Source organism: Mesoplodon mirus, assembly GCF_964341445.2.
Source record: "Mesoplodon mirus genome assembly, chromosome: 4".
In the NCBI taxonomy this organism is placed as follows: domain Eukaryota; kingdom Metazoa; phylum Chordata; class Mammalia; order Artiodactyla; family Ziphiidae; genus Mesoplodon; species Mesoplodon mirus.
The window spans coordinates 47452723-47466117 of NC_138979.1; the positions used below are offsets into that span (position 1 = coordinate 47452723).

Genomic DNA, 13395 nt, shown 5'->3' on the forward strand with positions numbered 1-13395 from the left:
TATGGCACAGCAAATATAAGAAACTGAAAAGAAACCAGTGTGACTGGAAAAGAGAGCAAGATGGTACACAATGGAAGGTGAGACAGGAGTCAAACAACGCCGCGCTTTGAAGACCATGTTAAGGAATTCTGTCCTTACCTGAAGAGCAACTGGAAAGCCACTGAGGGGATTTTAAGCAGGAACTGATACAATCAGACTTGTGATACAGTGTCAAAATAAAAGAATTTGAGTCTAAAGTCAAAGAGATGATGGTTTCATTCTATTCTGTTGGATTCAATCCCCACTTGGAATACTGTGTATTGGCTATGACTCTTTCAACTTTTAAGTAACAGAAAGAAAACCCAACTTAAACTGGCTTATGCAAAAGAGAATTTATTGGCTCATTTACAGAATTCACTGTAGGCATATTTTAAACAATGATACGTAAACCTGGTTTTTCTCTCTCCATCCCTAGGCTTCACTTCCTCTATTCTGATTCTATCCTCAGAAAGGGTCCTCCCATTGTGAATGACTACAGCAGCTCAACTTAACACCTTCCAACATTCAAGACCAGGACAATGATAAAAGGACCAGCTCTGATTGGAGTTGACTGGTTTGGCTAAAGTCAACCAATCACTATTGATCCTCCTGGTACCAGAGACCCAAAAGGGGCGGGTACAACACACCACCCACAAGATAGATACTGGAGGAGGGGATGGTTCCCCACAGGAAAATCAAGATCAAGACATATGTTACCAAGGTAAGGGAGGTAAGGGTGAATGGATGTTGGGTAGCAAAAACAACAGATGCCCACTACAAAGAATTAAAATTAAAGCTTTGTCTAGGTCAAAGGACTAATGTACCTAACCTAGGAAAAACATGAGACTGTGAGGCAGGGGTGGCAGAAGTGAAAGCTGTTTACAGATATTTTAAAGTTTGTCATAAGAAAAAAGGCAAGAGGGTGACTTGTTCCTTGTGGCTCAAGTGATAATAACGATAACAACACTGCTAATATTTACTTGTTTTGAGTAAACTAGAGAATTTCATTCCTAGTTTGAGCTTCAATACAACTACTTAATTCATTACATACTATTATAAGTTACAATAAGTTACTATTTATAATAACAATTATCCTTACCATTTGCTAATTAATTAAATACATGCATCCAATGCATTTCATCCAATCCCAAAAAAACTCTATGAGGCAGACACCATTAGTGTCCCTGCTTTAGAGCTGTGGAAATTGAATTATAGAGATTAAGCACCTTACCCAAAGTAACAAAACTAAGTGGTAGAACAAGGATTCAAACCCAGGCACTTCGAAGGCCAGAGATTTCAGCCACATATTATTTGCCTCCACCAGGAACAAGACCAAAATAACAGGGAGGCAGATTTCATATAAGAACAAAACAATCAGCAGTTAAAATATCAGGAAATGAGATGAACTTGAGATGTGACAGATCACCAAAGAAAAATATGAAAAATTCAAACATTATGCAGTTGAAAATGGTCACTTTCAAGATCCCCAAGGATCCTTCCAACCCTAATATTGTAAACATATTCATCTAGTATTTGTAAATTTTTTGCCTAGACTGAAAGAAAAGGGGGATTTGTCATATTTCAGTAAAAAATACTGCCCTAATTGAGAATGCTGAATTATGAAAGTTCATTTTGGAATTAGAAATTAAGAATTTTAGTAATCTACCTACTATACCCAAAGATTTTCTAGAAACTCTCAAGTACAATGTGAAGAATGAAACAACACTCAGAATGAAATTCTTGATTTTATTCGAAGCAAGTAAATTCCTGAAAAAAAAAATAACAGTTGATAATTTTTTTTTTTTTGGCCACCCACGTGGCATGCAGGATCCTAGTTCCCTGACCAGGGACTGAACCTAGGCCCCCCCGCAGTGGAAGCGTGGAGTCCTAACCACTGAATCACCAGGGAAATCCCCAATAATTTTAAATAAACAATATAAATTGCATTTTAATAAGTAAGCCTGTTTGACGGCTTAACTCAGAACTCCCAATGATATCAAGATCTATTTAACAGATACTGATTCAGAGCAAACATCTCAAGTATCAAATCATCATGACAAACCAACTTTTTAGAATTTTAACATTTTTGTTAACACAAAAAATGTTAATGTAATATTAATAAGTAGAAAGCCTGTGCTTGAGCAGACTACTTAAATCTACAAAGCAATCCAGATCAGCACAATCATTAAAAGTTCCTATGTATTGATAAAAGCAACCCTTCTTTACAACAAGGTATGGGGAATCTCTCTTTGCACCATCTCCACTTGGTCCAAGTATTCTAAAACCTCCTGCTGATCCTGATCCAGGCTGCAGTCGATTTACTGTAGTTATCACCACCCACTCTGTCAGTCAAAACTGAGCTGACTGAGCACAGCAGGCCAGCTACATTTTCTACCACACACTATTCTGCTGAAGGTATCCATCTTAAGATCCCAATAATCTTTCCAACAGCCAAATCAAATAACCCTTTCTTCCATTTTCATTTTCCTTATCTTGCATCAATTTTAACCCAATTTCTTTTTTTTTTAAACCTTTTATTTATTTATGAGGGTATTTATTTTTGGCCATGCCACACAGCATGCAGGATCTTAGTTCCCCGACCAGGGATCGAACCCACACCCCCTACAGTGGAAGCACAGTCTTAACCACTGGACCCCCAGGGAAGTCCTAACTCAATTTCTTGAGACATGCTCCTCAGTAATTTTCTGTATGCCAATAGACTGGTTCTCTATCCATCTCCTCCTTTTTAACTCTTTATAGATTCTCCATATTCTCCTCCTTCTTAAACAATGTAAAATCAGGTTCTATAAAGTTTAGATCTTAGCCCTACACAAATTGTTCCCTAAAAGACAGATCTAATAAACTTCATAGACTTAACTATCAGTTCTCAATAGCAGCCTATAAAATCATCAAATATTAACTTCCAACCCTAACTTCTTAACTATGTTTCAGTCCTTCATCTCTTAACTGCTGAAAACTGCTATATGGATACTTAAACTCACCTCAAATTCAATATTTCCAAAACTGAACATTAACTTTCCCTCAAAAATTAGTTCTACAGCATTATTCATAATAGCCAAAAAGTAGAAACAAGCTAAATGTTTATCAACTGACTGATGAATGGATAGACAAAATGTGATACATCCATACAAGGGAATTAAAAAAAGATGAGGTACTGATATATGTGACAACATGATGAACCTTGAAAACATTATGCAAAGTGAAAGAAGTCAGTCATGTTATGCTTCCATTTATATAAAATGACCAGAATAAGCATATCCATAGAGCAGAAAGCAGATCAGTGGTTGCCAGGGGCTGGGGGAGAGGGAAGAAGTGGGGAGAGACTGCTTAATGGGTAAGGGTTTGAGAAACTGAGAATATTCTGGGATTAGATAGCATTGATAATTGCACAACATTGTGAATATACTAAATGCCACTGAATTGTACACTTTAGTCAAGAATGGTAAATTTTATGTTAGATTAATCTTACCCCGATTTTTAACAATTAGTTCTACTTTTGCCTTTCTCTTTTTCTACAAATGAAACTGTCACCCCTTTGCAGTTTTTTTCAATGTTTCCCTCTTTCATTCATCCTATCAATTCCCCAGTCCTATAGTCTTCCTTCAAAATATTTCCCACAACCAACCTTGCCTTTCCATTCATAAGTACTTGTTCAGGCCCTTAGAACCTCACACCTATAGCATCAGATGTACTTTATAAGATTCACTTTATACTGTCTCTCAGCATCCGGATCTACCTGCTTTCATCCATTCAATACAGAACCACCAAATTAACAATTTCCTAAAATAATGCTTTCATTGTGTCACTTATCAATTCCAAACTCTTCAATAACTCTCCACCAACACATCCAGAGCTGGGTTATACTAGTACCAGAAGCTTCCAGAATGCAGTGAGGCAGAGAATAGACCAAATGCTCTAGGAGCTGGCACTTCCACCAGAGGTTGTGCTGCCAGGCCTGCACTGTCTAACCCAAAGAGAAGAGAACACAATTCTGAGCTAGAAACGCTGAAGGTGAAGTGAGCGAAGACCACGGTATCACACCTTACAAAATGAATATGCAGTGTCTGGCACCCAGTAAGTATTACAATGAGTGAAATGAACTTTTTCTGAAACTCAATTTCCTCATCTATAAAGGATAATACCACCCATCTCCAAATACTATTTATTTTGAGGAGGAAATGTAACCATGAAATACTTTAGAGTCACTAAAACACTGCAATAAAAGAAATGAAAAATTAGAAAGATATCTTGTGTTATAACTTCTCAAAAAAACACAAATACTAACAATGTAGTGTCAAAAGTAGTGCCAATTTTCTTATTTACCTTTTTCTATTCAATACAGTTGGGAGATACATTATTTATTTTTCCTCATGGAATTTAACAAAGCCACTTCCATGGTGCATTTTATTCCATGAGGACCTTTCTATCAGCAGTCAGCAATCCTGTATAGTTGAAAGTCAGATAATCTTAAACCCTGAATAGGAAAAGCAAAATGAGTGAGTGAGTAAACAAAGGAGATAGGGATTAGGATATACCTAAAATCCCCAGACCTCTCCCAAACCCTCCAAATTTTGCTTCTCAAACTTGCCAAAGGTTAAGAACAAATACCCACAAAATAAGGAACACATGGGTAGAGCCTAGAAGCAAGGGGCAAATTATTTCACAGACTAATGGTCTTTGCTTTGGTTAATATCCCTCAACTGAAAGGCATTCAGGCAGTTATCATGCTGAAGAAATCAAACCTGGCAAAAAAAAAAAAAAAAAAAAAAAAAGAGTGTAGTTGATTAACTTCTAAAGATGAAGCCTACAAACCCAACCTGAGAAATTTAAGAAATATATATTAATTTACTTAAAAGTGACTATAACAAACCCATTGCATATTAACACAAATACTTTTATAAAAAATAGCTGTATTTTCCAAAACAAAAATTTAGAGGAGTGGCATTGTTTTCCAGTTTTACAATCTCATTAATTTTAATATCTGTGTTCATAAAGACAGCTGGATTCTCTTATCTGCTTCTGTATTCAATCTGTTACACCATCTTGTTCTGTGAAGTGAGGATAATCCAGCTTCATAAGATACGTATGTGGTAAAGGGAAGGCCTTGTAGAACCCTTACTCCATTAGAGATGGAGTGCAAAAGGGTGAAAAAAACCTATCATAGTAGTAGGAGGAAAGCAGTATTGGAAAGCAATGGAACTCTGCACCTTACCGTCCAAACTAACCATTAACCTTCAGCACACTATCAGAGTCCATAGGTTCAGGTTTTTTTTTTTTGTTTTTTTTTTTTGCGGTACACGAGCCTCTCACTGTTGTGGCCTCTCCCGTTTCGGGGCACAGGCTCCGGACACGCAGGCTCAGTGGCCATGGCTCACGGGCCCAGCCGCTCCGCGGCACGGGGGATCCTCCCGAACCGGGGCACGAACCCACGTCCCCTGCATCGGTAGGCGGACTCTCAACCACTGTGCCACCAAGGAAGCCCCCCATAGGTTCAGTTTTTAATTTTCTTTCCTTAGCAGTTCTAGTTTTAAAAATTGACATTTTATGACTTTGTTTCCTAGAGATCTTCAAACAACAAAGGGAAAAGTAACTTATTACTTTAAAATAGAATAAAACTCATTCTATCTTACAATTAATAGGTGAGCCCATAGAATCCTTTTATAAATCTAAGATACATTATGGGATATTTGTGATTTTATTCTTCCTATACCTCAAAATATTTTGCTAATTCCATCATCCTAGGTGTTATTTCACCATTGAGCATCAATTTTTCCCAACTATGCTTTTAAAAAACTAAAATAATAAGAAAACAGAAGAATGATTTAATTGCCTAGAAGGATAATGCAAGAGTGAAATAAATCATCACTAATGCATTATCCTTCACCTTTTTTTCTTGAGTTTTCCTATTGTTTCCCACAAAATACTGCATCAGCTTCCCAAAAGGTATAGAAGACTCAAGGCATTATCTTTGTAGCCTGTGTCAGGAAGAAAAAACTTTACTTCTATCCTTTTAGGTTGCAGTATTTGGGGCCTGTGAATTAAATTAACAACAGACAAACCAACAGGAGAAAAAGCACATAATTTTTATTAATATTTACATACACTGGAGTTCACAGAAAAGAAGTAAAACTCAAAGAAGCAGTTAGACTCAGGGTGTATATACCATTTTAACAAAAGAAAGGGAATTGGGGCTTTGAGAGACAATAAATCCTGGGGAAGAAACTAGGAAATACATGGCAGAACTAATGGAAGATAAAGGTTATTTTAGTTGGGTCTGTTTATGCAAACTCATCTAACAACTCTCCATCTTAGGTGATAACAGTCACTCTTCCTTTCCTGGTACGGTAAGGTAAGAACCTTCACAAAAAGAAATGTATGCCCTGCTTTTAGGCAGTTAATTTTGAGCGGGGCGGGGGGGTGGGCAGTGAGGGGATGGGAAGAGGGCTCCTCCTGCATTTGTTGGTTCTCAATTGCCTTTTGCTCAAAATAATCCTTATGTCAAAGTGGCATATTTTAGGGTGGCAGATCCTTTCATCTGCTTTTAGTTTTCACTGACTACTGTTATGAACTCAGAACTTTTTATTTTCTGTTCATAATGAACAGAAGAAAACTAACAGAGGAGACATTTCAGAATTATTAAGTGAAACTAAAGATAAATGCTAAGGTAGATAGCAAGCACTTCAGACTGTAATAATGACAGTGAAATTTGGGAAATCTCAGACTAAGTGTAATTAGACTAAGTCCCAAATAGATTTTCTCAAACTCAACAATCAATGAGTGAACAATATATTTCTAAAAACTAAAAGGAAATACAGTATTCTCATTCAGCAGGAAGAACTTCATCATGCCATGTTTTTACAAAAATGCAGGACCATGCTATTTTGCTAAAAGGACGTGTGACAGTATTCTTTCATCTTTCACGTTTGTGCGCTAAAATTTAACTTGATACAGTTCATAAGTGGAGAAGTGTTGAATGCAGATGTATACAATGGTGACTAGAAGGAAATAGATGATGCAGAAATTTTAATTCATTGGATTGATTATTCTAATTGGTGTCTAGAAATCTAAAACTGAAAATACCTTGCAGTTATGAAGCAAAGATGGCCATCTTCCCTTCAACAAAAATTTAAACCATACAAGTTTTCAAAAAATCCTTCAAGTGTTGCATCTGATGATGCACACTGCAAAAAGAAGATCCAGAAGGAATGATAAGCAAGAACCTACTGGGGAAGTATTTGAAACCTCAAATCACTATGTTCCAGGTTCACGTATGACAGTTGATGAGTTAGTCACATGCAGACAATGTTGCCCATTTCAGGCAAGCTTCAATCCTGAAAAATACAGACTAAAAATCTGGGCAACATGTGACAGTGTAACACTGTAAGCTTGAAAAATGCATATCTACACAGTGATTCAGAAAAGGGGTGAGAGCAGAACCAAGATTATTACAAGAATTGACAAAAGAATTTGAAAATTCTGTCAGAAATACAACTTGTGACAAATTTTTATAAGTTTAGAATTGGCTTAGTATTATCTAGTGAGAGATTTTCCTCAGTTGGCAATATCAGGAAGAACAAGGTTGAACTTCTGTGAATTTTCACAAAGGGAAAGGAAGAGAAGTCAACTGCACATAATCTGGTTTTCAAACATATTTGATTCTTACTGTCCTAAGAAAAACTAGTACTCTTCTCAGCTCAATGCATTCTCAAGCATCAGTTAGTTTTTAAAAATCCTGCATAAGTTAACCTGGAGAGAGTTGTATTGTATAAAAAGACTAAAGGAGGGATAGACACTGATTAAGAAAGAACCTATCCAGTTGATTGCTGAACAACACAGGGGTTAGGAGCACCAAGTCCCGTGCAGTTGAAAATCAGTGTGTAATAGTTGGCCCCTCTGTATGCATGGTTCGGCATCCATGGATTCAACCCAACTGCTGATCGTATAGTACTGTAGCACTTTTTTTTTTTTTGCAGTACGCAGGCCTCTCACTGTTGTGGCCTCTCCCGTTGCAGAGCACAGGCTCCAGACGCGCAGGCTCAGCAGCCATGGCTCACGGGCCCAGCCGCTCCACGGCATGTGGGATCTTCCTAGACCGGGGCACGAACCCATGTCCCCCGCATCGGCAGGTGGACCCTCAACCACTGCGCCACCAGGGAAGCCCCTACTGTAGCATTTTTATTGAAAAAGAAAATCCACGTGGACCTACTCAGTTCAAAATCATGTTGTTCAAGGGTCAACTGTACTTGCAAAATAATGACTTGAAGATGACGGCCTATCACTGATATGATGATCATTGTATGGGGATAGTTTCAATTACAAAACTGTAAGTTACCAAGAAGAACATTCCTCATGCAACTAAGGAAAAGCACTTGCAGGAACTATAAGAGAATTCTGTCTTACCCTCTAGCTACAATATTCTTGTGCACAAGTGTAAGAGGGAAGAATAAAGGAAGATGCTCTTTGTGGGGGTAAAAAACTAAAACAAAAACCAAAAAAATTGTGGGCTACAATTATAGTATTTGCCAAGAGCATTCAAATGTGATGTATATTAATTGTAGGGGTAGTATTTAATTAGATGCATGAAATATATTTTTTTGTTTCTTATTTTTCTAAGTATATACAAAAATATTTGCTATGTTTGAATTCTTATTAAAAGCTCTAATAAGTTGTTTTACATTACCCCTTTATTCTTCTGTTAATTATATAAATTATATGATATAAAATTATATAAAATATATAAAAACATTTTAAAATAATTTAAAATGTTAAAAAAATAAAAGTTCCTTTTGATCTAGAAGATAAAGAGTGGTATCTATTTTTCCTGTTACATTGAGAATTAAAAGAATCCTTAAAACAAAACTGCTTTGCAAAAATTAATAAAAATCCCAAACACACATTTTTGAAAAAAGTTACCAAGTAAATCAAATCATTATATATCTTTAAAACAACTTGACTGAAAAATCAAATATTTTTGAGTCCTCTGAAACAGGAAAAAATAAACTATTCAGGACTATATATTTAATTAGCATGTCAAAAATATTTCTTATCATTCAAAAGTTACTTTTGAAATAACAAAATATATTGTCAATAATCTCCAATTTCCTGTCATCTAAAACTATCATTTACTTTCTATTTAAAATTGCTATTCCGCGTAGGTACATCCCCTGCCCAATTAGTAAAGAAAAAGAAATCTTGGTATGGTTCTAAATGTTCTCTTCAATAGAGAAAACAGTGTGGGAGAGAAGGGTACAAAATTATTTATTTCTTTCCTTTGACCTCCTCTCTCTTACTAAGAAAGCCAATGCTAGGTAGTAAAACACTGGACTGAAGAACCAGGACTGGATGAGATAGCCTAACTGGAAAGAATGAGTTGAAGTGGGGATGCTGAGGTTTGTAGTCCTCCAAAACCAAACTACCCCAGAACTTTCTATTTCTCACAGCTCACTACTCCTACAAGGGTCTTGAGCAAACTTTCAAAGGAGGCAAAGTCTGATATCTACTTTCTGTCTCCTCTCCCCTAGCCACTGTAGGCTCTGATGTCAACCAGAGCAGCAATTCCAAGTTTCCTAAACTAGATAAGTTAGTTCTATCCTTCAAAACTGCTCCCCTCCTTCATCCCCAAACACCCATTTCTAGACAATTGCTCCCAACTATGTGTTATCAGATTACTGCAGTAAAACTCTTACCAAATACTAATGCCAAAATATCACCCCATAGACTATCTGCTAATTGCAAAGGGAAATGGTTACAATGGAAAGATAGTCTGTCACCATCTTATCCAAGAGATCAAATTTAGGATTACCAACAGGATAACCCCCGTTTACATGCCTTCTGATGTTGCATAATGAGCAGTACACTGCATGACTTGTGAAGTATTCTTGCCAAAAATATTTAGCCTGATCTACTCAAGCCTTTAGACCTAACTTCAAGTTTAAAGGAAGTATAGGGGATACAGGGTACAGTTAAACCCCATGAGGAAGAAACTGTCAGTAAAATACAGAATGTAGGTTATTCTACAAGCCTACTGGCTTGGTCTCTTCAAAAGGTCAATGTCATTTTTAAAAAAAGAGGAAACTACACTAAATTAAAAGGAACTAACACAAATGTAATGCATGATTGTTCCAAAATAAATGACTAAAAAGAACATTTTGGGGACAAGGAACATGTGAAGAACATGTGAATACATACTACATACATGCATTAGATTATCAGGGATTATGTAGGGATTATTCTTAACTTTAAGTGTGATTATCCTATTGCAGTTACATAGAAAATTGACCTTAATCTTATGATATACATACTGAGACACACACAGTACTTCGGTGTGAACTGTCGTGATGTATGAAATATGTTTTGAAAATGTTCACCAAAAACAACCGTGAGACAGGTGGATAAAGCAAATGTGGCAAAACAATAACAACCGTAAAAACTAGGTGGTGGGTATGAGGGCTCAACCCAGCTATTCAACTTTTCAATGTCTGGGGAAAAAAATAGCATGAAAACTTAAATAACAAAAAGTTAAAAAGCTAAGAAATGAACTCTTAAAAATAAAAATGCGAAGGAAGGGGCAACTGAATAGTGCTTCTTAAATTTTGTAGGTGAGCCTCCTTTGCTCTTTTCCTCACTCACTTCATTCTCACAAAAAATGAAACATAGTGAATGGAGCACTGAATGAGGAATCAGAAGACCTAAGGTTCTAGAAAAGGCTCTATCACTTTCTAGCCATGACTTCATTACAGACCTCTCACCCTGAGCTCTCTTTCCTAACCTTCAAAATCAGTTCTAGCAGCAAAGACCACTGTAAAAGGGGTTAGGAAATACGTATCAGCCGGTAACAATGACCCATACAAATGCAAGATACAGTTAGAATGGTATTTGTACGATGTTTTAAAAACATCGAGAGCACACAGCCCCAACTTAATTCTCTAAGCAAACCAGTGCCTTCGTCACAGGTACAGTAAGTTTCTGCTTAGAGACAGCCTGAGTTGGCACAGTAATCCCCCAAAGCAGGACACCTCACAATCGCAGAGAGGTGGCTTTTGTACTTTAAATCGCTCCTCTAATGCTTCAATTTTATGCTTAATGCCGCTAAAAAACGTCAAATTCTTAAAACACAGTTCAAACATGAAAACAATAAATAAATCAGGTTTAAGTGCACAGAATTTTTTTTAAACTAACAATTCTTGGCAAACAAAGAGAACCCCCTGGAACGAAGGTCTCCCGTGCTTGCCGAAGTGGGTTCACTTTGACGTTTCTCCTCTCTAGCCGATCGCTCCATAAAAGCGTTAACACTTGAGATAAGTTGGGAGGAACTCCGTCCATCTCTAGAGCAGGATAAAACCTCAGAGTGAGATCATTCTTTCCGTCTCACGAAGTGAAACCTGAAAGCTCAGTTAGGGAACTGTGTTATCAAGTCCACGTTTCTCCTCAGGGCCCCTCTCCTGCAGACAATAACGGGACGTGTAGGGCAGAGCGGGGAAGTCCTTTGACAAGAAGGAGGGTGTGAGCAGGTACTGACTGGTCACCCGGGCGGGGGAACCTGGGCCCTAGGGTCCCCGAGCCTCAAAGTTCGGCACCCCCTGTGGTCTCTGCCTACGACTCACGAGACTCGGGGGGAGACCTGGAGCGAGAAGAGCACGGGTCCCCGCCAAACAGCGGCACAAAATGTACGGAAGACCAAGGGAGAAGCCTCCGGAAATAAAAGCCCAAACCAGGCCAGGGGCAAACAGGCCCTGGGGGGCGAGGCGGGGCGGGGAAACGGCGTCGTCCGCGGCCTGCGCGGCCCCGGCCTGCCGCACCGAGCTGGCTGCAGCGTCGCGCCGCGATCCCTCCCCCGCCAGGGCCGGCGCAAGATGGCGGTCCGGCCGCCGCCGCACAGCCGGTCCCCTCCCCCGCGCCCTGGGCGCTCTCGGCGACCCGCGCCGGCCTCGACACCCCCAGCCCGGCGCCCCCGGAGTGAGGCGGCGCAGGCCGCGCGGGAGGGCCTCTGCCTGCTGCAGCGCGGGGCGGGCGGGGGCGGGCGGGGGCGGGGGGCGCTTACCGTGAGCGGAGCGGATCGGCCTGACTGGGGCCCTGAGGAGGAGGAGAAAGAGGAGGAGGAAAAGGAGGAGCACGAAAAACTACACGGCGGCGACGGCGGCGGCTCCCATTGCGGAGCAGGCGGCCGAGCCGTGGGCGGGGTGGGGGGGCTCTCGAGGAGTCGGCGCGCTGCCTCATGGGTAGGCTCCGGGTCAGCCTCCGCGCGTCCGGGCTCCCTTTCTTCTCGCTGACGCGGAAGGCGGGCACGGGCATGTGCGCCGCGTTGCGGATCCTCGAAGGCCCCGGCGCCCAGCTACGCGCAGGCATTGGCCGAAGGTCAGGGTCTGGGTCGGGGCTGGTGCGGCCGTGGGTGCCGCCTGCTTCCCGGCCAGCAATCCTGAAATCTGGGCTCCATCGAATCTGAAGGCGTGGAAACACGAGTTCTGGGGCCTCCCTGTGTGTAACAGCTAGTTCTCTGCAGGCTTGGAAAGTAAGAAGGTCTAGGAAGAGAGGCGCCATTAAAAAGAAACACCTGGGGCTTTCCTGGTGACGCAGTGGTTAAGAATCCGCCTGCAGGACACACGGGTTCAATCCCTGGTCGGGGAAGATCCCACATGCCGCAGAGCAACTAAGCCCATGCGCCACAGCTACTGAGCCTGCGCTCTAGAGCCCGCGAGCCACAGCTACTGAAGCCCATGGGCCTAGAGCCCGTGCTGTGCGAGGAGAGAAGCCATCGCAATGAGAAGCCCACGCACTGCAATGAAGAGTAGACCCCGCTCACCGCAGCTACAGAAAGCCCGCAGGCAGCAACGAAGACCCAACGCAGCCAAAAATAAATTAATTTAAAAAAAGAAAAAAAAGAGACACTGTGCCTGAGCAGCGAAGACCACACACCAGATGAGAAAAAGAAGTGTTGAAGGTTCTTTTAATAATTGGCTACCTTTGCCAAATTTGTTTCAAACTTGAGATTTTGCTTCCATCTCCTTCAATTCCTAACTGCCATATGGATGCCTGTAATAACTAAAAAAACGAAAACAAAAGATAAGTACAGTTACAAGAACACCTGTTAAGATACTACTCGCACAAATACTTGCAAAACATTGTACTCTGATCTGTAAGGAAAGTTTCCTCTCCCAGTTGTACTCACAAGATGGTTGTCAGTAGTGGTCCAGCTCTCAAGAGTGACCTGGATTTGAAATCTTGCCTTGTTAGATCCTTAATACACACCAATCACTGAGCTCACCATTCAATCACTGGATCGTACTAATTCGTCCCGTCTATTTGAAATCAGTTTCTTCTTTCTCAACCAATCTGTCCCCAGCTTTTCTCTGGCATTTA

At 40.2% G+C, this 13395-nt stretch overlaps 1 protein-coding gene across 10 annotated transcripts in view; it reads right to left on the minus strand.

The window, feature by feature from the left end:
• Positions 1-13012, minus strand: part of ZNF280D (zinc finger protein 280D) — a 121918-nt gene extending 108906 nt beyond the window's left edge. For 7 of the 10 annotated variants that reach the window (XM_082616670.1, XM_082616665.1, XM_082616667.1 and 4 more), the window contains exons 1-2: positions 12080-12215; positions 4363-4513 (exon numbers count right to left, since the gene is read on the minus strand). The gene's annotated coding sequence lies outside the window, so the exon portion shown is untranslated. Of the gene's footprint in view, positions 1-4362; positions 4514-12079; positions 12216-12997 lie in introns of those variants that run through there. The other 3 variants (XM_082616668.1, XM_082616671.1, XM_082616669.1) reach the window with 3 other exon arrangements.
• Between the last annotated feature and the right edge of the window lie 383 nt (positions 13013-13395).